The sequence below is a fragment of the Lutjanus erythropterus genome, chromosome 8 (assembly GCF_056507025.1).
Source record: "Lutjanus erythropterus isolate fLutEry1 chromosome 8, fLutEry1.hap2, whole genome shotgun sequence".
NCBI classification, from domain to species: Eukaryota; Metazoa; Chordata; class Actinopteri; order Lutjaniformes; family Lutjanidae; genus Lutjanus; species Lutjanus erythropterus.
In genome coordinates, this window is record NC_139324.1 from 2,937,135 (window position 1) to 2,963,385 (window position 26,251).

Here is a 26,251-nt window from a genome sequence, read left to right on the forward strand (position 1 = left end):
TTAATTTTACTGGTCCGGCCCATTTGAGATCAAATTGGGTTGTATGTGGCCCCTGAACCAAAAATGAGTTTGACACCCCTGGCGTAAACCATTTAATCAGGTTCACAGTTAACTGTGACCAAATTCTGAAAAATGTTTTTTTTTTCTTTTTTGAGTTTCTCTAACTTTAACTTTTACTATAAATGTATCTAGGAAGAATAGTAAATTATCTCAACTAAAGGTTAATATTTCTTCAACTAAAATATCAAAGACTGTGTCTACGGCTCGGTGTCTTTTCTTCTAAATTATGAGAGTGGCTCGTCTTCTTGAGTTTTCCACTTTTTTGGCCAAGAATGTCTCTTTTGATCGTAAAGGTACACCCCTGGTGTAGCCTATACACTTAAGTTAAAAGAATAGTTTAATATTTTGTGAGCTAGCTGTGGATGCCAAATCCAAAAAAAGAACAATCTCTGAGGAAAATATAGAATTTAATAGTAATGATTGCTGACAATAGTAACTGACATACTATAATTATGATTTTAAAAACAAAATAGAACAAAATTCTCCACAAATGGTTGTAAAATATAATATTTATATAATCTAAAAAAAAGTTCCGTAGCTGAGATGCAACTATACTAAAAAATCTAAAAAAAATCTACAATATGTGGACTGATGAGTTGTATCCTCTCAAAGCTACAGATCACTGCCATGATGCCATGTTAGATATTTTGGCTATGGCATCAGTTGAAACATCTACAGTCCATTGTTTTCCATGGTCGCCCACACCGGTGGCGTCTGCCAGCTCTTAAGAAATGAGGTGGCACATCCCACCTTGATTACTTTTTCTGTCTGTATGACACATCCAGTCAGTGTTATGTGCATCATTTGACACCCGTCAAATGATGTGGGTTAAGCTTTGTTACCAGAGACAACAGTGGCCTTTAAGTAGATAATACTAAATCACATCTGTAGGAGATTTAAGAAAATCTGCTTTCTGTTACTGTGCCACACAAACTTGGAATTTGCTTCAAGAAAACTTTAGGATGACTTCATTAATACCAATTCCAGGATTTAATTATTGATCTTATTGTTTGTCTTGTCATCATTTAATGCACCTTTACCTTTTAACATTGTAAATTTTACCTTGTTTTTTCCATGTATTCAATTAGTGCTGTCCCTGAACTTTCTTTGATGACCGTAGTTGTCTTCTCTCATTGTATGTTAGTAACCCAGCACCATTCTAATTGAGGGTTCAACCTTTAATGTGTTTTCTAAAGATTTTAATGAATAATTGCAGACAATCTGATCCTCATTTCAAGAGTTTGCTGAGTTTTCAGTTTTAAATATTACAGTGTAAGCGGATAAGTTTTTGTCCAGTTGTAAATTGTCTGCAAACTAATAATTAGAATTAGCCCATCATCTTAAATGAAAGTGCCTTTTAAAGCAGGAACAAAGCATATCTCTGATTTAAACTGTTTCTTGGTACAAGGACTGATGCCTTTAACAGCCATAGTACTGAGGGACACAGTGGCTACATCTAACAGTAACATGTTGAACACTGCTGTATCCATTATTTGCATCACCCGCTGCAGGTGGAAATCCACCTGTGTCGCTTTCTCTCTCTAAAGCCAGGACTGAGTTGTGACGTTAATTTACAAGTGAAGCAACTGAATTTCTGACAAAGTCCTTAATTTGTAAAAGCAGCCAGTCAGACAGAGGTGAGTAAACGGCTGTTTAAATCGCATTTGGTGCTTGGGGAAATCCCCCTGCAAGATTTGAGAGTTAAATAATGAGTCTCCGGGATCATGTTTTGAAAGCTAATTTCAACAAGTTCATTAGTATTTGACTAGAGTGCATTTCTACAGAGGTGGCTTTAGTGCCCCTCCTTGGCCAGTTTAGAGGGAGTGTTGGAGAGGGCAAAATAAAAGTTACAGCAGAATAATGAGGGCAGGGTGCAGTATGAAATTGTTCATAAAAAGTTGTTTAAGACTGTGTCTGCTACTGTGGTGTGTAGATTCATTAGGTCTCCGTGAGCTGTGTGTGTTCCACATGTAATTGCTTTCATTGCACCATCCTTATACTCTATGGATGTACTTGTCTGATTTATAATGAAATCTATGTGGGGTTGTAATTTTGATGATCAGTTAAAAGACATCTGGGAAAAAGACGGTGAACCTTCCACTCCATCAACAAAACACACAAAATCTTTCTCTGTGTCCTCGTCTATGCTGTTCCCCTAGTATTCCCCAGTGGTCCTGCTAGAACTACAAACCACCACAGTTATACTGGGCAATTAAGGTTACAATGTAAGCAAGTGTATCAAAGTGAAGCATGAAATTTCTGAGAGAGTATATAACCCAGTGAATCACCTTAAAACTAAAAGAGGTCACTCAGTAGAGTGCAGATTTTTGACAGGCAACAGATGGTGAAGCACCTGCTGCAATGCCACCACAACTGTCAGCATTGTAAAGTTCCGCCAACATTAATATGATCCCCTGAGCTGAAACAAGATTTCAAACTGAAGCAGTTGCTGAAGTTGCGGCCCCTAGTGGCCATGTACGAGGACTGAAAAGTCAGCTGTCAAGTGTTGTATGAACGGAGCAGTGAAAATATTTAATTACTGTCCTGCAGTTGTATGTCTCCATCAACAAAGCCCCATCAGTCAAGTTGTCAAGTTGAATTTAATGAAAGGAATTAAGTGTGTTTTTGGCAAAAACGAAGATAAGACCTGAAACTTTTTTTTTTACCAACCACTCCTCTCATCCTCTCTCATCAATTAACCAGCACATGTTGTCCAAAAGATTTTTTTAAATAAGTGTACCAGCTAATATAAAATATGTTCATGATTCCTCTTATTTATAATTCCTCTTTGAAATGTTCTCCCTGTGCATTACTATAAATTCTATCCATTTCATCCTGTAACTGTAATGAGAAGTGACTGACAAAGGAAAAAATATAAATGTCCAACAAGAAGAATCTCAGTCAACTCAGGGATCTGCAATCAATGGAATCTTCAGCTGTCCAGGGGCAGACCTTGTTAGAAAATTTTACTGGTGACAGATATTAACATTGACAGTTAAAGTCTCACCTTCATTTTTCACTGAAGAATAGACAATCTGCACTGACTGCATCCCCCCAAACAGTTTCTTATCCAGGCAAGTTTACCTTCTGCATTACTACAGCAAGCTGTTGCACCACGTCAGTCCTTGTTTACATGCTTCCCAGTGAGATCACATGACATTGTGTTCCCCTGAGATCACGTGAGATCATGTTCCCTCTGGTCAGATCATCTTATTGACGTCCAATAGTATGTGATGCACCATTTAAATGTTGTAGTTAGTGTTGTTTAAGAAATGAGAATCTACTCACTGCATCATTTAAGGTTAAATAACTTGTTGTCAGCTGAAATATATTAATAAGTGCAGTAATTATCCAATGAAAGGCTCTTAACTATTTGCTTAGTTAAATCTAGGTGGTGACTTTTTTTGGCCAGGCAGTGTATATAACAATTAATTTACCAAAAATGCACATCAAAAATTTGTCTCATTAATATTTCAACATTTTATTCAGTCATAATCCTAAAAAATAGACACAGCAAGCACATGAGAATAATGATAATAGTAACATATTTATTTATTTAGTTAGTCTAATTTCCACCCTATTTAATAGATTCCATGTCAGATTCTTGATCAGAAAATACTAGACCTCAAATCAAAAGGAGCTGTGATGCATGTAAATTTAATCACTAGTCACTGTCAACCCTTCACTGAACTGTAACAATTTGACTTGAAACTTAAATTGGTTATGAAATGGAGTTATTTCATAACTGAAGTCATATGCAGGTAAGATGATCAGATGTATTTTTGCATCAGTGTGAGCCAAAGAAAATGCTTTTTGACGTTTTTCTGCCAACTGAAATGAAGTACAGACAGTCTGTAATGTTATTTTTAGCTATTTCTGTCTTATATGTGGCTGATAAAGTGAGCAGAAAGACAACCGTTAGACAACACCTTTACATGACTCATGGCGTAAAGGTAACAGCAGCGGTGCGGGGGGGGGGGGGGGCTGGGGGTCATGCAGAAATTCTAGAAAATCTATTTAAAGTGACATCTACAAACAGAAACATATTCCACGTGTTGATAATCCTCATATGTCGCATTTGGGTGCTGACAGTGCTGTTGCAGGAGGACAGGTTGCTCGGTTCTTCACCGCTGCTTCACTTCCAGCGCTCATGTGGAGCAGCTGTCCTGCTGTGATAAGTCACGTCCATTTTGTGGAGCTAAAGAGAGCCAAACTGTTGTGTCTCGGTTTAAAATACTCCCACACTTAAGGTAATCATGGTGAGGCTTGCTGTCTGCAGCCTGTTCTCTGAGAGAATTCATGCTCTGACTGTGCGCATTACGACACGCCTATGCACAATATGCAAATTGACGTGTTTACATAATCAATTACGTTGATGAATGGCCCCGCCTCTAATAAACATACATACATACAGTCATACATACTTGCATACATGTATATACTTATTAGAAAAAATGGAATCTGCCAAAATTGTATTTCTAATTATTAATCCGATGTAATTGAAGACCCAGCAGAAATCCTAGAGTGCTCAGTATAGGGATGTTTTATAAGACAAGCCTTTTTCTCTTATCTCTGTTTGACTGTAGGCTTGGGCACTATCCTTAGGCTTGGGCAGCCTTAAATTATGACAAACTCAAACCTAAACTGTAAACTTACAGCATGATCTCTGTATATATTCTTCCAGAATGACAACTTCACTGCTCACCTTTCCCCCGACTATTTCGCTGAATATCAAAAGAGCAAAAAGCAAAATGCTTATCAAATTGTTGGTCCTGTCGTACTGTCCTAAACAAACTACGCTGATCAGCTCACCTGTTTGAATCTGCAGAGGAACTTCTTTCAGTCAGATCATTTATAGATCTAATGTACTGTGTACAGTGTCACATTGACCTACTGACACTAGATTGTGTGATGTGTTTTTAATTTGATGAACAATTATTCAAACTAGTGAATAGCGTGTCTGGTTTTATTTAGGCATTGGTGTGTTTTTTGTTTTTTGCTGTGAGCTTATTAATTTGGCCAGCAGAGTTTATATGGTGGAGGTTTTCAAAGGAAAGTTGTCTGAACCATATGTGCAAGTGTATTAAATCTCCAATGTGTCTAGTTAATCCGTCTACATAGCATATGCTACTGTATTATGGTATTATGGCCAGAGGTAGCAGAGGCACAGTGTTCTGGGAGTTAGTTTAGATATTCTTTCAGAGGATCAATCTATAAAGCTAAGCTTTGATGCAAGAATTTAATAGTCAAATCACACATACGCGTACAAACATGTACAAACATGCTCAGAGGTTTTGAATACAAGCAGGCAGTCAGACTTGTGCACTTTGCATTCAGGCAATATCAGTCATAGCAACACATACAGACTCCAGTGTAATGTGGGCAAGTCATGGGCAGGAACACTAAATTGCAAATGAGCAAGAAGTGCACTGATTTTCAGATTGTCTTAGTGAGTGGATTACTGAGTGACCAACACTGCAGGACAGTTTTAGTGAGCAGCTCCTCTGCATTGGTATTAGTACTGTAAATCCTGTTTACAGACCTTGCAGGCATTACATCAAATAATTTTAAAGTGATGCCCAAATTTCCTCTTCAGAACAGGTCCATCTGGATGAAAGCAGCAGTGTGCACTGCCATAACCACAAAATATAATGTCAAAAATACAAGTAAATAACAAAAATTGTCCTCTTGGTTAATTTCATCTGGCTAATGTACGACTCACTGTAACTGTGCCTGGGAAATTATAAACACAGGCTGGTTTCACTTGATTTCAAGGAGAATCCGACCCGGTGCCTGGCTATATATAGAACCTACACAGAAATAGTCGATCTTCCGTCTGATGGTCTCTGATGGTCCTGATTGCTTGTGTGAGTCATATAGAGGCATCAGCATTAAATTGAGACAGTTTCATAACCAGTTAAAAACTCCTTGTAGTATATCTGACCTTTCTCCTTCGATAAAGGTTATAAGAGTGTAGGAAGTGCTTCTATGTCTTGCAAGTCATCTGGGATTAATGTCCAGTCCCTCAAAACAAGTCAGCACAGTCTGAGTAAAAAGTGATTTGGAGATAAAATGAAACATGTGGCAGATGTTGGAAGAGCGATTGAGAATAAGAACAGTTAAGTTTTGTACACAGCTGTACTCAGCTGAACAGGCCTCTGTTGTTATTGCTGATGGGCTTTTGATCCTTGCAGTTAGCTGACTTAACATTTTAATCACATGGGTAAGTCTCTCAGACAAGATGAAAAACAAACTGTGTTCCTTTTCAAGAGTTGCTTGAAAGTCTATATATCGAAGCTGAATATGTGATTACGGCCAACGAGGTTGTCCTTTCCCGATCACTCCACCAAATATGTTTGACATATACTGCTTTCATTTTCTCAAATTTACATACTCTTAATGTGTCATGCTCGGGTTGCTTGCTTGAGGGTTCAGGCTTTCTCGTGATATTTTGTGTCATATCCACCACATCCTTGTCATCAGCGAATTTGCTTAATTTTAGCACTGTTTTTTAATATTTTGTTTGATGTTTGAATGAAACTTGGCAATAAACCTTTTTTTTTAGGGCAAATGCCAATGGATTGGCTGAGGAGTGCTGCTTCATGAATGCAGCTATCAAAAAACAGGCGCGCTTTTTGGTTCCAAGGACATATCATGAGACCAAAAAGGAGGTTAGAGGTTAGACTTTTGGTACTCTGCTTAGTGAAAATTAAAAAAAAGCCTTCAATAAATGGGCTTAGTGCCTACGCTCAGCAGTAAATGGCAGCTCACAGATATACTGAGGCTGGTGTCAGCTGCCAGGTGATCAGAGTAGCACTGGGTGCAGTCAAGATAGTGGGTGTGCACATAATTAGCCCTTTGATGTACAACATGGGTCAAAAGTGACCTGACTGAGTTTTTATTTTCTCTATCTTTGCAAAAAAATATTTTTATCATTCAGTATTCCAGGTATTCACCTCTGGTTAATCCAAATCCTAATTTCCTTTGTTCTTTCTCTCTTTTGGAATAAGAATTATTTTTGCATCACTATCCCACTAATGCCTGCATGGGTCAAAATGACCTGTATTCATTCCCTGTGTTATTTCATGCCTAACCCATAGAAGACATATATGCCCTCAAGGACAGAGGAGAATTGGGTACCTGGAGGCATGCCGAGGGCAACCAGGGCAAAACCACTGCACTGCACTTAGTTTAATGTTTCGAAAAGGGTTGGCCAGGCCCAGTGTCACCTGGCTAGGACCCCAATGCTCTGCGAGTGCTTAGCTGAGCTGGGGCATAGCACAGTGGAGAGGGAGGTTGGGACAGAGGTGTCCAGTTAGAATGAGGCTCAGACAAATGGGTTAAACACGATGCCCACAGGGCAAAGGCAAATGCAGACCTGCAGGCTGGAGGGCAACAGATGTGGAAGGGGTGATGACAGACATTGCACTTCGAGAGACCTGCCTGGAGAGGTGGAGGTGGAGAGGATGAAATGAGGAGGTCAGGGGTGCCAACTGACCAACAGGGACACACACCTCCACCGCGTACTTGTTGATCACAAAGCAAAGTACAAGTGTAACTTGTACAAGGGGGAGCACAAATACATTTTTAGGCTAATTTCAGTCCAGCCCCTATACACTCCCTCTACCCACTCTCACTCCTTTTGCACGTTCACATAGATCCACCACACTTGGTGTCACGCCAAACCAAATTATAAAGCTCTCCAACAGTGAGTCTGCATTGACACTGGCTCACAAACTAAACTCCTCTCAGGTGCAGCACCTTTTTTTGTATCTGGGATGGAGGAAACGCCACAACAGTTAGTTCCGTGCAAGGTATGTGTCACAGCTCCATTCTCCCAGTTTCCCTCCTGTCCCTCTGCATCAGTAATTTTCCTCTCCCTGCCTCTGCTCCACTCTACCTGTCAGCCACTCCCAACTCATCAGCTCAACTCCACTCACCTGCAAGCTCAGCTGCAGCTCATCCCCAATCAGCCCTGCATATAAGCCTCACCAGCCGAACCTGTCTGCCTCTGACCTGCCTGCATCGCCTGTCTCCCGGTAAACTCACCAGCCTTCTGTCCCCAACCACGACTTCTGCCTCAGTGTCTCTGGTTTCTGTCTGCTCACCTGGTCCTGACTTCTCCGCCTGGTCCCAACTTCCCTGCTGCTCATCTCTAGTCTGCTCTTCTGGTTCTGGATTCCTTGCCTCATTGACCTCATCTCCTGTAAGCCCCTCTCTGTCACTCCTGTCTGCTGTTGAACGGAACTGTATGGGTCTGAGGGTTCACGTCCTCCCCCTCAGTACCACGTCCAGGTTCAGCTCAACCCAATCCCCGATCCTGAAACCCAGAGACTTTGTGTTGGCTCCGAGCCTGAAGAACAAATTGTTTCCTGTGTTTCTTCATCTGTTCAAGTTGCTGTTCTGCTTGTGTGCTAATAAAGGTCTTTACCAACTGTCCCAGATTTCCAGAGTGCTGCTTTTGGGTCCTAAGAACACCCCTGACAGTATGGTTATTTCCAATGGATAAGTAATAAGTTACTTTACCTCAAACAGACATTTGATAGACATTTTTCGTGCACATATCAATGGAATGACATGATGAAAAACACGTCCAACAAAACAGAGGTGTGGCCAAAGAAGCGTGGGAGTGAGGTTTTTATGTATCTAATCATTTTTCCTTTCACAAGCTCACCAGGTCATAGATGTAATTAGTGTGTCATGTCATTGCCACTTAAATCTTTGTCAATGTTGTTCATAAGATTATAATTTTAATATTTATTTAATTACAACATCCATCATGACTGCTCCTCTTTCTGTCAAAAAGGCGAGGGCATCCCAAACCTTGCCGGTGTATTTACACCCTCCCCCTTATTTACAAAACCCTCCATACTGTGAGTGTGACGCCACACAAAGTTGTATAGTCAGAATGTCTAGAGGCTGGATCGGAATTGGACCTTAGTTTTGGTCGCAGAGGATACATGGTTTTATTTAGAGCGGAAACTGCAGGTAGAGCCAACTTGCCTTGGTTCTTCCAACTGCTAACAGTTGTACACAATGGATGTTCAAATTTGTTTCTGTAAGTGTGTGTGTGTCTTTCTTTTTTACCCCATGGCTTTTTGTGTCTTTATTAGGGCTTGGTGTTGAGTGTGCTATTTTCAAACCTGTCAGTAGTGCCTTTCCTCAGTGACCCCTGACTGCTGGTAAAATCGCAAAAGTTGTTACAGTGACAAAGGGCAAAATCTGCCTTAAGGAATTCTTTCACTCTAAAGGGGTAAAGTAGACTTTTACTTCAAAATAGGCCCATTGTGTTGATAGACGTGTCATAAAATTATCTCAAGGGCTGAATCTGGAAGTCCATGCTTGTAATTCATGTATGTGATTGATTTCACCACTGGCATTCATTCATCAACACAGTTTTCTTCCCAAGAATGGGGTATTTTGATTTTGATGGCACATTGGGCTGAAAAGATATGTCTTCTAGTGTTCAAGCAACAATTACCTGTGGGAAAGATGTCTTGTAGTAGCCTTGTGGCACTTGTAGTGACTGAATGGTTGCTGTGAACGCGACCTCTAAGCTACTCACTTCAGTTACAAGCAGCTTCTTTCACTTTGATACAGCAGGGAGTAATTATGTCTCTGTCATAGAGGCAGAAGACTGAGAGAAAGATCTTTTTCTGTTTCCTGCCATCCAGAGGGACTGGAAACTACTGAGTCTTTGCCTGCTGATGAATGTATAGCAGACTTGCCACTTACAAAAGAGGCTATTGTAGCTGGTAGACTTAAAAGATGCTGACTGTCACAGGTGGTACCCAGTGTAGGATGTAGTTAACTACATCTAGTTCAATGACTGATCAAAATACAATTTGTGGTGGTAGTTTAAAGATCATGTAAAGCAACAATAAATGTGTATTCTGAGTTTTTCACAGCACAGAAACATGTCATTAATTTCACAGTTAAATTTGCATTTCATTAAAAATTCATTCATTCATTCATTTTCTGTAACCGCTTATTCTGTAAGGGTCGTGGGCTGCTGGAGTCTATCCCAGCTGACATTGGGCAAGAGGCGGGGTTCACCCTGGACAAGTCGCCAGTTCATCGCAGGGCTGACACATAGACAGACAACCACTCACACTCACATTCGCACCTATGGGCAATTTAGAATCACCTGTTAACCTAGCATGCATGTCTTTGGACTGTGGGAGAAAGCTGGAGAACCCAGAGAGAACCCACACAGCCACGGGGAGGAACTTGCAAACTCCGCACAGAAAGGCCCTGCCCCAGCAAGCCGGGGGATCAAACTCAGGACCTTCTTGCTGTGAGGCGGCAATGCTAACCACTGCACCACCATGCTGCTCTTATTAAAAATTTAAATTATGAAATTGAATGTTGAATCACTGGAGTGTGTCTGCTCCGCTGTTTCAGTGTCAAACACCACTACGACCTGTAAACAACCTGAAACATGGACTCTCCATCTAGCAGTTTTATTGGACATGTCCAGACATGTTTGAGCCACCAGAGGACAGTGACGTCTTTTTCTACTGTGTTGGGTTGTTGGAACTGAAGTGAGCTGATGTGAACTGCTGGACTGATTTGGACTGAGAGAGTTGCTTCAGGTATGTTTGTAACAGACTGTTAGGGAGAGTGAGGGGAGGGTGGGTGGTGTCATTTGTGGGGCTTATATAGTGCTGGGGGAATCTGGTTCCAGCATGTCACTGAGCCATAGATCAGGTCCTGAATGCAGAAATGGTGAACAGTAGTTTAACGGTCTAACTCCACAGTTCAGTATTACATAGTTCTCAGTGTTTTTATTTGATTTCAGCAACTGTTTTTTGACACATTTAAAAGAAGTAGAATAAAATCTGAGTAGCTTTTTCAGTAGTTCACTACTGTGGGTTATATAATTTAGGTAATTACAAAATACATATTCATAGTACTCAGGACCTTTTTTGCCAGACAGTATGACACAATGCAACAGCTCATTGGCCAGGGTTGTCAGTTAATAATAATCACTTCCTATTTGATTAAAACCATATGGTTTGCAATCAAGATGTCTTCGATTGAATACTATTAATTTCCCTACAAATATAGCATTTCCCTGATTCTGCCACCAATAATTGTTCTCTATCCTTTCCTTAAAACACATAGTCAGGCTGAGGATGGCATTGCTGCTTTTTACAGATGATGTGGTTCTGATGGCATCAGTGGTCTGTGACCTCCAGCACTCACTGGATCGTTTCACACATTTCACTGAGTGTGAAGCAGCTGGGATGGAGATCAGCACCTCTAAATCTGAGGTTCTCTGGTTCTCAGCAGGAAACCAGTGGATCGTCTACTCTGAGTAGGGTATGAGTCCTTACCCCAACTGAGGGAGTTTATGTATCTTGAGCGTCAGATCACAATATCACAATATATTGAATCGTAACCTTTGTATCGTGATACATATGGTGTCACCAGATTCTTGCCAATACACAGCTCCAACTTCAACTTCAACCAGTCAGTGGAAGAGTGTGAACTTACTGCAGTGCCTACTACTAGCAAAAATCTCTGCAAAGTAACTTAACTACAGCTAATTAGCTACAGAGCTAATTTAAGGACCCCATGGCTATCGGGCAGCTTGTAAATAGACAATAAATACACTTAAAACAAAAATCATCACTCACAAAGTACAGGCCACTCTGTAAGCTTGATTTGGGTTGTGGTTTCTTAAGCCATTCTCACATTTGCACTCCAGACAAAGTCCTGAGAATCAGGTCGGGACAGAGGCTACAACGAATGAACAGGAGGAGGAGGACTCAACCATAATGACAGGGTTTGGCATTGATTTCAATACACACTGAGTCTCAAAATTAACTAACAGGGATAGAAGTGGAGAAGGGTGATAGACACAGATGATCAGCAGATAGTCTTTATGGAAACGGAACCATAGCGTGGAAAGGAAACAGGCAAGCAGAAAAGAGACAAAGCAGCTACCCACACTGCTCACTCTGGACAGTGACCTCTTCTATTCACACATGTGGCTCACAGGACTTTTGACGAGGGAGCTGGCAAGGTTATGACTGGGACAACTGACTCGGTCATTTGCTTTCACACTTAGATCTCCTCTGGGGTAATGTATAGAGTTGCAGTGCATTTGTGGAAGGGGAGTTATGGTGTGCAAATAAGTTTGGGAAAAAGTGCTCACATGACTAAATATTTAATCCAACCCCCTACCAGATCAAGTCTAAACTGCCAGTGGGAAAGAACCCTAAACCCTGAAAGCTCATGGGAGATTTTGTTTAAACCCTCAGTGTGAAAAGATACTGTGTTACAGAGAGTGGAACAGAAAGGAGATGAAGTCTATGCCTTGTTACTTTATCTAACAGTACAAGAACACTGAGACAGGTATTTAGACAGACTGAGAGAGGCAAAAAAAAAAGAGATAAAGAAAGAGGAAGGAGAATATGAGAAAAAGGTGTGCAGTCATTTGATTATTTGGTGTGTTGTCCCAAATATTAAACATCTCTTCGTTTATGAGCAACTACACATTTTCCACACTGTATCATGAATATTAGCCTGTGCCTTCCAAGCAAATAAAATTATATGATTAAATGGCCAGGCTTATTCAAAATGGTCTGACTCATTGTCACCATCATCCAGCATAAAACTTCATAGCAAGGACACCTGCTTGCATAGACGGGAAAGACACACATCAATTTACCACTGACAGATCAAAATGAGTGTCGTTACTCACCAGGTTTGCGCTGGGTGTTCTCAGGGCATATAGGACACCAGAGCAATGTGGTCTCACGCAGACACAGATCAGTTCATCAGCCTTTGGACTTCCCTTCAGGTTGATAGCCAGCCCATGCTAAAGCCCAGTGAAAAATAATAGACATGAAAAGTGAGGTTAAGTAATGTCTTTATCAGGTTTGTGTTCATCCAGATAATGTTTTTTTTTTACTAGCTATGTACTTTCATGTATTTTTTGTAAATAAATATTACTGTCTTGAAGTTGATATTAATGTATAACACATTTTTTGTGGTAAAGACTGTTATTGCAAGTTTGTTTCTGCGTTCAATCAGAATAGATGAACCCATCTCTCATGTTGCGCATGGTGTGTGTGCAAGCAATCACAATAAGATGGTGTGTCTGACCGAAGAGGGATCCGAAAAGTCTCCTAGGTTTTTTCTTCCAGGTCATGTGACCTGTGGCTGGCAGCCTTCCAGCAGAACGGGGAGACTGGACGTGGGGTCGATACACCTAAACACATCACGGATGAAAACATGGTGAATTGGTGTCTTTTCACAATTCGATTAAGGGAGGTGCTTACAATTTGCAGCCCCTCTGGAAAAACAAGTTGGCACCATTCTTTCGACAGCCAAACTAAACTAAACCAAAGACTTGAGACTTGACTTGGACTTGCCCCTCAGAGGCTTCAGACTTGACTTGGACTTGAGCTCAAAGACTTGAGACTTGACTTTGGACTTGGGATAAAAAATTACCTGTGCCACCAGTGATAGTTGAGTTATAAAGATGCATAAAATGCAAACAACTAAGTAGCTTGTGAATTTAGTAGAATTGAACACTTGAGTCTATTGAACACAAATATAAATGCAACACTATGGTTTTTGCCATTTTTAATTTTTCTATGTACACAAAAAGCTAATTTCTGTATTTTTTTTCCCACAAATTCATTAAATCAGTGTTAGTGAGCACTGAGCACTTTAGATAGGTGTCATTAGGATTTGACCAATATCAATGCTGATACTGCTTATAGATACTGATCTAGATATTCTTGTTGAAACAGCTCACCATAATTTTACACAAAAAAATAGATATGTCACAAAAAGTGTGAAAAACGTCTGCTATTTTCTCATTTCTTTTTGCTGAAATAACAAGTCAAACTGCTTCCTGAGTTGTTGCATTTAGCTGCTTTTTCATCAAATTTTGTAAAGTGAATCCACACCTGTCTAATCCTGTCAGTTGTTTACGGACCATTACATAATAACCAATAGTATATAATATTGTTTGTCCAAGAGCTTATCCATATTTCGGTTCTGACCAGTCAGGAACCAGTACCAGTTAAGTGTTGGTTCTTGATACCCATTCCGACTGAGAACAGAAAACTGCACATTTTAGAGTGACCTGTGATGTGACCAGCCCAAGGCACACCTGTGTAAAATCCATGCTGTTCATCATCTTGAAATACCACACGTGTCAGGTGGATGAATTATCTTAAGGAACACTGCTCACTAACAATAATTTAAACAAATTTTACTCTCAAGATTTGAGAGAAATAAGCCTTTTCTCTGAACAGAAGAGGTCTTAGATCTCTTACTTCAACTTGTGAAAAGTGGGGAGCAAAAACAGAAGTGTTGTGTTTATTATTTTGTTCAGTGTAGTAACACTGCAAACTTATGTATCATAATTAATTACTTTGGATATTTTCTTTTCTGGAGACCTTCTGTACATGAATGGGTTCATAGATAAAAAGTCTTTAGCAAAAAATACGTCTATATTTTAGATAAAACCTCTCTATTATTAATATTCAGCCTCACCAAGTATCTGCTAAATTAATTATGAGGAATGAGAATTTTTCATATCACTGAAATAAAAATAATTGCACTTTAATGTGTTTGTAATGCCCATGTAATTCATAACAGTTTATACAGTTTCTCATTGTAAATTCTAATTAGCCTGTAAAAATCTGTGGCTGGGGCTTAATGCTACTAGATAAATGTGCTTGATAAATCAGAGGGCCTGCATTACTTTTAACATATGCATTAAAAGTGCTGCTTCTTAAAATTTCCACAAGTGTGAAGAGCATGAAAGTGATAAGTGAGTGGTAGAAGGATTGTGACACAGGCTCTATAACTTTTGACAAATGTGGACTCTTTTGATGTGAGGATAAACATTACACCTTTTACTGTTTGTGCTCAGATAAATCAAATTTAATATGATCACTTACTTTGCTGCGCCTGGCGAGCAGAAGTGTGTTAATGTCAAATGAGTTGTGGGAGTGGTTTCAGCAGATCTGTCAAAGAAAGGGAAACGGGCAGCACTGAATATGTGAAAGTACACACCGCACTCCTCTGCTGTTAGAATGAATTAGTGCATCATCACACTGGTTTGTTTATGAATATAGCCAAAATTAATGATTCATCAGTTGTTACGTTTGTTTCTTACTTTGTGCAGTTGAGTTGTTGTTGACAGACAGATAGCACTCCAGGGGAGGAGAGGAGAGGAATTCCTGTTAATGAGATAAACAAATGAATTTTGCTTTAATTGTGACTTCAAATTCATACAGTAACAGCTCCCTCCTTTGCCATCTACCTGTACCGCGAGTAATCAGAAGCCACACCCAGCTGTACAGTACACACACACACACACACACACACACACACACACACACACACACACACACACTCAGACACATATACACACAGGGTTTGAGTTCCTCCTTTAGAAGAGGATGACTGCCCTCTGTTGGTGCTTTACATGACAAACAGTCTCAAGTTAAAACTTAACTTTGATTTTGAACAAATGAAAACATATTAATCTAAGAATAACACCATTTACAAATAGTCATATAAGAATACTAACAGGATAAATACTTCTACTGTGGTTATATTTGTTCTTAGTGATGACGGTGAGTGTAACTGCATATGAACAACCTGTGAAGAGTGAAGCTGAACTAATTAATCTGTAATGATTTGTTTAATGACAAAAAAAATAATATTAATATCATGATATTTTAACAGTACGTAAACACAGGTATTACTCTGCATTAAATGGAACTGGACCCTTAATTAGTATCTTGGTAACACCTCTTGTTACCTTATTATTTTATATTTATATCAACATGGTTGCCGTAAAAAGGGTCGACTTTATTGGTCGACTATGTGAACATGGAATTTACACACAGTTGCACACAAATTATGGCTGCAACTAATGATTATTTTCATTGTTGATTAATCTGTCGATTATTTTCTCATTTAATTGATTTCATTTGTTGTCATTTATTTTGAGGTAAAGAAACTAGAAAGTTTTCACATTTAAGATGCTGGAATCAGAGAATGTTGACTTTTTTTCCAAAAAAAAAAAAAAACAATAATAATAACAATAAATGTTAACAGGTTAATCAAATGGCAAAATAGTTGACAAGTAATGTAATAATCAAATAATAATTGATCAAGCAATAAATCATTGCAGCTCTAATGTCAATAGAAATAGACATGAAGCTAAAAACAAAGACAACACAGAGAGGAACAAATAAACAAAAGTCTTATTTACATACACACAGAAAAAAATATAGGTATATAGATACAATATGAAAAGCATCAGTGACCAACAAAATATGATGGCTTTATACAAGTCAGGTGTTTATGTAAAATGCCAACAAATAAATAAAAAATAGTGCAAAGAAAAACATTTTGAATGTTGGTGATGCCATAAATGCATGTGTCCATTAAGTTCTTCTTTGTCACAAAAATGCCAACAGTCCCCTCATTCCTGTGAGGATTTCCTGCATTAGTATATCTTATTAATAAGGAAGCTGAATATTTTACTCTCCAAAGTGTAGAATGAGCAGTTTTATGACATCACCTTGGGCTTTATGAAATGTAATGGACACTTTTTACTGTTTTCTGACTGTTTAAAGATGAAACGATGATTTAAAATGATCAGCAAATTAATTTAGCATTATAATTGTTGCAGCCCTGCTGAACTGCATCACTCAAATTCAATTATTCTATTTATTATTTATTGTATTAATTTTATATTACTTTATGTTATATTATTTTTGTTATATTTATTTTTATATATTTTATTATTTAGGGAACACACATCAGGAAAACCATACAGTGGTGAAGCAATGTGTTAAATTGCTATTTTTTAAATCTAATATTAGGAAAACTGTCATAGTATAAAGAAAACAACATCATTTGCATAAAATCACTGACAGATCCACACAAAATCAGACAAATTAGCAAATGATGCACTGATACAGAATATAACAAGTAATGAGAGACCTTGAAGTCTCGACCATTTCTTAGTTTAAAACAGAGCAGAAGTACTTTGCTAATACTTAAGCATTACTCTGGAAACACAAAAATAACTTCATATGGACAAGTATTTGAAGTGCTTCTCTGGATTAAATATTGAATTAATATATGCAAGTCTCTGAGGGCCTTTAATAGTTTTAGAATAGTTCTAATATGCGTATATCATACAGCATGAGTAAAAGACAGGAAGGAAGCAAGAGCGAGTGCGTGACCTCACATAAGCTACAATTAACATACACACACATGCACACACACAGAGAGAGACAGACCCACTAATCTTATCCTCAGAAGCGGGGTGGCGATCTGATTTTCCCTCAGCTTTAGCGATGTGCTGAGGGCTGGGTGGGGGGTGCTGAGGTCCCCAGAGGTGAAACTCTATTAGCACGCAGCATGAAAGTCAATGAAAAGGACCCCAGTGTGCTCCAGTCCCCTGACAGTATTAATGTTTAATGATATCTAAAAAGGCTAATACTCATCCCCCCCTTTCGCTTTTGCTTTTATCCTCTCATTAAATATCCTCACAATATCATCACCTCCTCAGATTAGAGCGCTGACCCCGTCTGCTGAAGGACTCGCCCTTCACTGATGCTAAATGCACATCTCTCCCTCTCTCCCCCTCTGTCTCACACTTGCACACACAAGATTAATGCACTGAAGCATTTGAGATGTGTCAAGGGGAGGCAGCAGAGGACCATATACTGGAATATGTAAAATAACACCTTGTGTACACACAAAAAATGATCTTTGGGTTTATACCAAGTGCATAGAAACATAACTCTATCCATGCACATATCATTATTATTATTATTATTACATTACAGTCCAGTGTCTTGTGTGTGATAGAGGATTCATGTAAAAATAATAGACTAATGGGCCACCAGTGGCAATAACAACAAAATGCATTGATTACATGTGCAGAGACTGACTTATCATAATTTGAACATTAGATCTGATATCAATTTGTAAACCACAAATATCAATATTAAAGTAGCCTACATTTTGTGCCATTCATGTGTGTGAAAACTCACCTAGACAGAGACACTAACGTGGATGACTTATGAGAAGGAAGAAGGGCTGGGTGATTTGGCTTAATTAAAATAATACCTCACTATTTTTAGGCTATTCCACGATATTAAATATATATCTCGATAAATGCATGTAAAATATTGTATGGATGACATGATGAAATTTTTGATAAATCATAACTAATGTGGATATAATGACCAAGTGGGTAAAGGCAAATAAAAGAACAGCTAGAACAGTCTGCTGAGTTCAGAACATTAGATCACTTTACAGGAAAAGACGATGCTTATATAATGATATAATGATATCCAAAATATAAGACAATATTTTGTCTCATATTGATATAATACTGACATATTGCCCAATCCTAGAAAGAAGCAGCTGATATGGGGGCATATATACTGGTTGAGCAGCTTTCATTTTTTGCTGGAAGGCACCACAGCTACAAAGACCTGCATAAGATTGCCGTGTTCATCACTATTTGCCAGCAGAGACTGTCAGTCAAATTGTATTCTTAAATTGGGAACTCACATTCATTTGCTGCAGTAAGCTTATGTTAAAGTGTAAAAAGCTACTGTTGATTCTACAGTGTCTTAAAGGGTTAGTTAGGATTATTTGAGGTGGGGTTGTATGAGGTGCTTATTCATAGTTGGTATATTACCAACAGTAAATGGTGGTTGACTCACCCCCAGTTTGTTGAAGCCGAGAGGAGCACAAGCATGGACATTAATCGACGCACTGCTGTGGATAGGGTTAGCAACAAAATTTAGTTGAAGGGTATGCTATATTTAGAATATTTTCATAATGTATCTATACATACAGCTAAGTAGCATGTGGAGGCTCATAGTAGCTTACAATGATGCATAGAGGTTCTTGTTTCAGGTTTCCAGATAGTGTTCAGATAGTGCCAGTCAAGTTTATTTGTTTATTGGTGTTGTGAGGCACTTCTAAGACATCTTATGTACAATTTTATGTTTCTTAGATAAGTCAGAGATGATTCAACCAGCCCAATGAAGAGCTGCTCTCAGTACTCATCTAGGTTTAGTAAACACTGGTGAGATGGCCCACATATATAAACCTGGGTTCAAGATTAACCATGGCCTGTGGCCACAAAGAGTTAGTATGTGGCCACCAAATATTCCATATAGGTGCCCCCCTGTGGATTCCAAGGTTTATCCCAATATGGCAAGGCCATATTACAGTTCCTCTAACATCCTGATCTGTGCCTTTTTATTCAGAATTCTAACAGAACAGTGAACAGCACTGGATGGCAGCTAGCTACCAATATGATGAGCCTATTAAAGTATGGGTTTACTAAGCCCGCTCAAACATGATCCTTACAGAAGACCCAGAAGCACAAAAGGCAGCCTGTGAAAAAAGAAAACAACAACAAACAGGTGTGAGTGGAGGCAGGAGTTTAAGTGTTTAAGTTTCCAGTTTGGTCAACAAGCTGAGAAGTCTAGCTCATTTTTCCTAATTTTTCAACTAGGGATGCGCGTGATTAGTTGGCTATATGATTAACCCTGTAAGACCCACTGTTGCAGAATTACAACAATTTTTGTTATTCCCCAAAACCCCCCCTTTTTTTTTTTTTTTTGGTTCAACCACATGAACATACTCGTTTGGTCCTATTGTTCGGTCTCAGAATGCTATTGGGTCATACATTTGTATATAAGGCCTGCCATCGGGTCAAGAAGTCACACAACCTCCAGATTTTTGAGAGAGCATCATCCCCTCGATTTACTGGACTGGATTTATCTGATTGAAGTAAGTAAAATGCTTTAAATATATTTTTTTTGTGTTTATTACAGTGTCTAGAACATGTCCATATGTAGTCATTGTGGAAAATGTGCCTTACATTTTATTTAGAGCTTGTTTTGTAATTGTTGCAATATTACAACATTGGGTGAATGTGGTAGTCAAAGAAACCCTGTTTTGAGAGGAACGTCTTGAGAGAAACTTCAATTTAAATTTTCCCAATATAACTTTAAACTACACATGATTTACGCATTCTAGCCTGATATTAGATTACATATTAGTATTAGAAACTAATGTGCAAAGATATATTTCCATATCTAATCATTTTCTTTTACTTATAATGATTTCTAACCACCTTCAACACTCAGTATTTTCCCCTTATCACAGAAAGCAGCACTTTCTAACAAAGAAATTCTGTTTGTGCATGTCTGCCCTTTGTCTTGGCTATCGATAAGAAAATGTTCCTATCAATTCATAGTCAAAGCAGTTGTGGGGGATGTTTGGGGGAGGGCATTTTTCCATTGTTCTGGAACAGGTGTTGATGTTCAGGAATGTAAGGTGTTGTTGTAAATTGGAGGCTACCTGCATACCTATTAGTATGATAATCAAAGTTTACAATTGGTCAGCTATACACTATTGTGTGACCAGTTAAATGTGTGAACAGGTTACTTCAGTGCAATGTGTAAACGCTTCATATTGAAATCAATCTCCCCACCATCCCCTCTTTTTCTGCAGGTTATCTAGAATCTAATAAGAATGTGTGCTGTTTATATATACATTTGTTTCAATCTTATTTTTTCCATTTCAGAATGCCACCAGCAAGGAGAGATCTTCGGTACAATGTGCAGGATGTGATTGGGATTGTCCAAAATGGAGAGAGTGATGTGGACATAGAGTTCGACGACACTGATGCGAGTGACGAGGACTCGGATAATGATGCCTGTGTGGACAAAGAAAACCAAGAACCTGATTGCCCAGCCAATGTGGACATTGAGCCCCAATCAAATGAACACATCAAGCCCCCTGACAGATATCAGTCCCAATACTGAGCAGCAAGTGTGATGTGATGATGAGGACAAGAACTGTTTCTGGGACTATCACTGTAAATAAATGTCAAAGTTCTAGTTGTTGCAATAAATGACTGTTCATAACAACATGACTGAGATTATTTTTCATGTTATACTGTTCTGGGACAAAAGCAAAACCCTGCAAATGAATCCTTAGTTCTGTATTGTTGTTCAGACAATGAGTACAAATACAGGAGATTCTGCTCCCCATTGAGCCCAATGTTGCAATATTACAACATTTCTGTAAAAACTTACAAAAACATTTTTTTTTTAAAAAAACACCTCATTTTTAGCATCAAAGGCCTCCTACAACAACATCTTAATGGTTGAAAAAAATTTTTTTAGTGTTTTTTTATATTTGGGTTTTACAGGGTTAAATGTCCCAACCCAAGTTAGTCGGCACCAGAAATACTAGTCATTTAAAATATTTATCAATATTTCATTCATGCATGATGCCAGTTATCCGTTGCCTCTAAGATATTATGCAGCTGCCCTCCACTATTTGGGGCTGCAGCTCTGTCCAATGGCAGCCCGACTCGCCTAGCGCGTATGAACCGATCGCCATGGCAACCCCGGATGTTTATATCTGCAAAGTTGGACAGATGAATGTAGACTGTGACAGAATAAGCTGATATATATTCACTCGACTGGAGAAACATGACCACATTAAGCACAGACATAGACATAAACCTACAAGCAGAGCAGCTGCTGCTGCTGCACTGCTAACATTAGCCACACTGTGTGTCAGGCTGGCAGCTAACGTTAGCTCTGTGTCCTCTACCTGCAGACACTGTGACTCTCTTCAGTCTGAAAAGGTGAAGCATTTCCGAGTTGTTATCATGTTTTGTACATTAATGTGTAAGGCTTATATTGCACAGTGCAAAGTACCGCGCATTTCAGCTGCATTTAAAGTACGATTTGGTGATTGTTGATTGTGAATAACGGCTTCAAATGGCTCTTAATACACACAGTATTTTTTTGGACAGTGTTTAACATATTAAATTAATAAATTCTGCTCAATTTTAACTGCTTTCTGAGTGTTTTCTTAGTGTGAGACTAGTAAACTAGTCTAAATAAAATTTTGTGTTTAATTGACAGGGAAATTAGTCGCCAGGAACATCAACAGCAGACTTCATGGAAGAACCACTCCTACAAACAGATTTGTTCTTAAGTGGTCCGTACGAGTGATTTAGCAGAATTTGTTGCATTCACTCATATTCTGAAATCTTTTTCAGATATGAACACAATTCACAAGTGGTCCAGACCTGTCGTAGAGTCCTGTGCAGTCAGTCAGCTGTTATCCAAACCAGGGTTTTCCACTAATGACTGTATATTTCATTAGTTTGAAGACATTTTGACTGTGAAAAATAAATTAAACTTAATAACTTTTTCAAATTCTAATTACCAAATTGCTAAATTATAAATTTACATATAAATGGCACCTGCTGTCAGGTGTATTGTATATCTGCACATGCAGGTAATGAAGTCTCTGTCCAGGTAAACATCCTCACTTATTCCGTCCTCTGTCTCCATGATGAAAACTTCCCCTGAGCCCCCTCCTCCAACTGCAGGTATTGATTGCCCCTTACTGTGGCTGTGGTGACTCGTTTTTTTTCCCTCTTTAGTCATTTTCATATCGAGGCGTTTCTTTATTTCACTGACAGTCCAACCCCATCAGCCAGCATTACAGCATTTGCTTTTCCTGTTTCTTTGTTTTAGCAGGCCTTTTAATACCACTGCAGACGCTGTTACAATGACAGATTTTCCTTTATGGATCTCTAAAAGCAGAACTTCAAACCCTGAACTCATAAAGTTCTTCTTTTTCCTTTCTGGTGCTTTTTTTTCACTTCCTGACATATGAGGCTAAGCCATATGTGGTATTATTGGGGCATTAATTATGCCAATTTGCAAGTCTCATGTATGTGCACTCTAATACAGATAGTTACAAATAGTTATCTGAAGTTATGATCATTTGCTGAATCTGATGTGGCGCATGAGCTCTTTGTATAAAAAAGGAGAAATTTAGGATAAGAATACGAAAATGTTCTTGCAATGAGGCCAAATGCCTTCCAGAAACACTGCATCACTATTTATGGGAAAAGTGGGCAACACAGGTGTCACAGTTAAAGAAGGCTGTGTTAAGTTGAGTTAAATGTCCTTTTCTGTAGTGTTTTTTACACTGGGGACACCAGAAACGTACTTTGGCCCCCAAATTTAGGGGCTTGGTGGCATGTGAGGCCAGTGCTTCAAAATATTAGCATCTATCTCTGCAAATTGGTTAAATGAATGTTTTTTGTCTATTTTATTGCTGTGGATCCCTTTGTAAGTCTGACAAAGTTTGTATTGAATTTTGTCCTTACAAGCTGCTTCACTGCACTAATTCAGTTTTTACATGGGGCATTAAAATCTTGTTTAAAATGATACAAAAACACTAACTAGCACCATGAAGCAGGACAGTTAAAACCACAAATGTATTCCCTCGCACACATGAACACACAAAACTACCACAAATGCACACACACACACACCAGCACACTCCCAATGACACGCACACACACGAACACAGTGCAAGCTGGCAAAAAGTCAGAGGAAATGCTTATGCCTACAAACACACTCAGGAGGGGCTGCATAGCACTTAAGTGGTCACTTTCACACACAAAGGCCAATCACAGGAGCTTAGCTAGTCCCATCAAGCTTTTTAGCAAATGCAGCGGTGCTGAAATTGCTTGTTTAGTTAACCCTGTGTGCTACTGACAGAAATGTAGCTCCATCACTCACGTCTGTGTTGTGGCTTCACTTTGAAGTCATTTAGAGGGAGACCATTCATTGTGTGTTTGATGACTAGGCCTTGTCATTTGTGAGGAGGGATTAGTCATGCTATGTTTATTGGAGAGTGCACATCAGCTTTCTTGACTGCTGCATTTGTTAGGGATTTTTGCTTCAGAGGTGTTTTTGTCAGAGTTGCCAAACACTGACACTGTAAGGGAACAACATGTGAAAACTTCAGCATCGAGCAAACTCTACAACTATGACACAATGGTTAAGTTGCACCTTCATAGAGAGTTCAAGTTTCTCAATCTTTGATGTGCGCTTGCTGAGTCACATCATCATTGAGGGGTTCTGCTCTCCCAGGAGTTATAAAGCAAAGAATCGCCTACCACCAGGATCTGGTTAGTTGTGGACCTGGAGTAACTCTAACTAAAAGCTGCAGAGGGTAGAAAGCCTAGGAAAAAAAACAGTTGATTGCTGAGTCTCATCTCCCAGATGTGAGTTAGGTTTCATTTTCTCCGCCCTAGGCCCCCTCTGCCAGAAGAGCATATGCAGGTGCATGTGTTTCATGCACGCACAAACAGTTAGCAAGGTAACCGTGTCTGTGTGAAATAAAGAGGGGGGAAGGAATTGAGACAGGAGGGACAAAATGGAAAGAATTGGTGAGTGTGAGACAAATACATTATTCTGCTGGTCAGCAGTTAATACAGAGAGAGAGACTAATTAGTTTACTGTAAACAGCTGAGCATGGTTGGCTGGATAGGTTGAGAAGTGAGAGCGAAGATAAATCGGCATTTTAATCCCAAAAGTTTGAAACAAGCTCTGAGTTTTCCTCTCGCTAGTAAAGGTGTCAGAGTCAGAGCAAAATCAGTGGGACTCTTCAGTCTCTAGTTCGTCACTGGCCCTCTTCCACAGAGCTCTCCAGCTTACAGCAGCTGTGTGTCGGCTCTGTGCTTAGCTCCACCCCAGTCCATTATGGAAAAGCCCCGCAATAGACACAAATAAACACAGCTGAAGTGAATGTCAAAAGTACAATCATTCTGAAACTACATATATCTCCTTGCCCAATTATAGTAATTACAGTAGAATAATGTATAATTTACTATATATGTTTTATTTAAGCATGTAGTGACTCCATTTATCAATGCAGCATGCACATTCCCTGGTGGAAAGTGGAACCTGACAGTTTTTGATTTTTTTTTTTCAAAATGGACATAAGAACATATAAATTAGAGAAGCTAGTGATAAAGTTGACAAGTGGAAGATTTTTGTGGAACATCCCTTCTAATACAGAGAGCATCGTTATATTTTAGGTCACTTGATTATCGACTCAATATTCAGCATGTTTACAACTGTTGGGATAATTGTATTTAAAAAATTTGATTGTAGATAAAATGTGCTACTTCTCTGCCTGTAGTCAAAGAAGCCTGTGGTCTTCCTCAGTGTCCCACCCATGATACTATCTCATTTTATTCACATCATGAGTAATAGCCTATCAACGCTGAAGCCTTCTGTGCCACAAACAGACACAGAGGATTGAGGTTTTGAGTTGGAGTTTATGTTAAAAGTCTTAACAAGTACCAGAATTTGTCCCCAAATCCCAAAAGGCCAGGAAATGTAGAACCAAACCAGACAATCTATTATTTGAAAACTGGGACCTGGATGCAGGCAGATCTGAGAAATGCTGCCTCCCTGACAATAAAGTTGGTTCCTGGTGGCTCAGTTGGTAGTACTGAGGCTGTGTTCCTGTGTCCTCTGCAGCTGCCATTGGTCTGACTTACGCCTATAGCCCTTTGCTGCAAGTCATGACCCTACTCTCTTTCCCCCTTTCCTGTCTGCACTTCAGCAGTCCTGTATAAAAGCCCAAGCTAACTGACACAACATGGGTTATTTTAGCTTAAAAGTCCACTTGCTGTCACAAGATAACTTTGACTGTTTGCCCTTCTGACCTGTAATTATGGTTGCTCCTTCATTGCCATGGCTGCTAACATTAGCATTGCTAATTTACTATCATCTGAGCTCTCTGAGACTACCACTTTGTGTTAGTCTACACAGCAGGATCTTCATTTTTACTGCAAATATATATCAGTTCCAAATGTCGGTTATGAGTTTCCTTGATCACTGATCATAGGTATTGTTGGTTGTGGGTTTGAATCTCGGTTTACATGTTCTTCCCGTGCCTGTGTCAGATTCTCCCAAGTCATCCAGTTTTCTCCCACCATCAAAAACATGTTTGCAAGGTCACTTCTCCTGTCAGTGGCCCTGACAAAGGGGTAAATAGTCCCTGAGTACCGCAGCAGCTGCCCACTGCTCCTAATTGTACTATGTGTGGTTGTCCGAATATAGTTGACCTTAAAAAAAATAATAATAATATATCAGATGACCCCTGAATTCATTCAGTTAAAAAGAAGCCTGTACTGGAGGCTGGCTTTAGATTACACACAGAGCCTCTATTCTGTGAAATGGAATGCTTTATCTCATAACCATTAGCAAGCATAGAAATGGACCGAGGTCAATCAAGTTTGAGCTCATGGACCTCTAGCATAGAA

The 26,251-nt window shown here is 39.1% G+C and overlaps 1 protein-coding gene across 4 annotated transcripts in view; it reads right to left on the reverse strand.

The window, feature by feature from the left end:
- pcbp3 (poly(rC) binding protein 3) overlaps positions 1 to 26,251 on the reverse strand; it is a 134,024-nt gene that overhangs the window by 70,499 nt on the left and 37,274 nt on the right. For all 4 annotated transcript variants that reach the window (XM_084724247.1, XM_084724245.1, XM_084724246.1 and 1 more), the window contains exons 2-5: positions 15,209 to 15,272; positions 14,991 to 15,056; positions 13,177 to 13,282; positions 12,773 to 12,889 (exon numbers count right to left, since the gene is read on the reverse strand). The gene's annotated coding sequence lies outside the window, so the exon portion shown is untranslated. The remainder of the gene's footprint in view (positions 1 to 12,772; positions 12,890 to 13,176; positions 13,283 to 14,990; positions 15,057 to 15,208; positions 15,273 to 26,251) is intronic.